Raw genomic sequence first — 869 nt, 5'->3', positions numbered from 1 at the left:
GGGTAAGTGGATGTCGCTCTGCTGTACAGTAGGTTACAAGTGGGTCACTGTATAATGGATGGTATTAAATTGAATTCAATGATATAATATCATTGTATAAGAAAAACGATTCTGAGCGGAGACGGTATGTCAGTCTAGGTATAAGACATAATATTATATTATAGTCTATAGTATTTTAAAAAAATTGATCTATAATAGGTACATATAATAAATTCCAAATTAATCATATCATAATATCTATTAGGTACTTATAACGCGATATACATCAACAAAAAACCGTGGTACTATCATAGATATATAATAGTATACTTTAGAAGTTTCAAGTACCCACGAATAATATTATACAATCACAACAAAATAACTAAAATAGTTATCCTAGGTTTTTAATATGTAATTTCGTCCAAATTTGTACTTAAAATGACTATAAAAATAAACTGTGTAAATATATTTTTTAGATTTTTTGGTAACAGAATTAATTACTTACGTGGAATCTTGTTTTAAATTTTCAATTCTTAGATACAAAAATTGAACATTTTATAAATTTTTAACTACAAAATAATTTTTCAAATTAAAATTTGATAAATTTTGTCAAAATTTGATTTTTAAATGCTTATAAAAAAAAATTGAGCATATGTATTTTTAATATTTTTCAACTGATATTGTAGCAATATATCAGAAGCTTTGTATTAAATTTTTACACTTTTTGGCCCAACATAAAACTTTCTTGATATTTATAGAAAAAAAAACTAAAAAAATTGAAAACTGAAAATGTCCGTAAACAGCTCAAAAAGAGTCAAAATATTTTCAAAATTGTATGGCGTATAGGAAATGCTAAAATAAATATTCAGTAAAATTGTCATGTATCTGCA

This window comes from Acyrthosiphon pisum, chromosome X (genome assembly GCF_005508785.2).
Source record: "Acyrthosiphon pisum isolate AL4f chromosome X, pea_aphid_22Mar2018_4r6ur, whole genome shotgun sequence".
Lineage (NCBI taxonomy): Eukaryota > Metazoa > Arthropoda > Insecta > Hemiptera > Aphididae > Acyrthosiphon > Acyrthosiphon pisum.
This window is presented reverse-complemented; position numbering follows the sequence as displayed.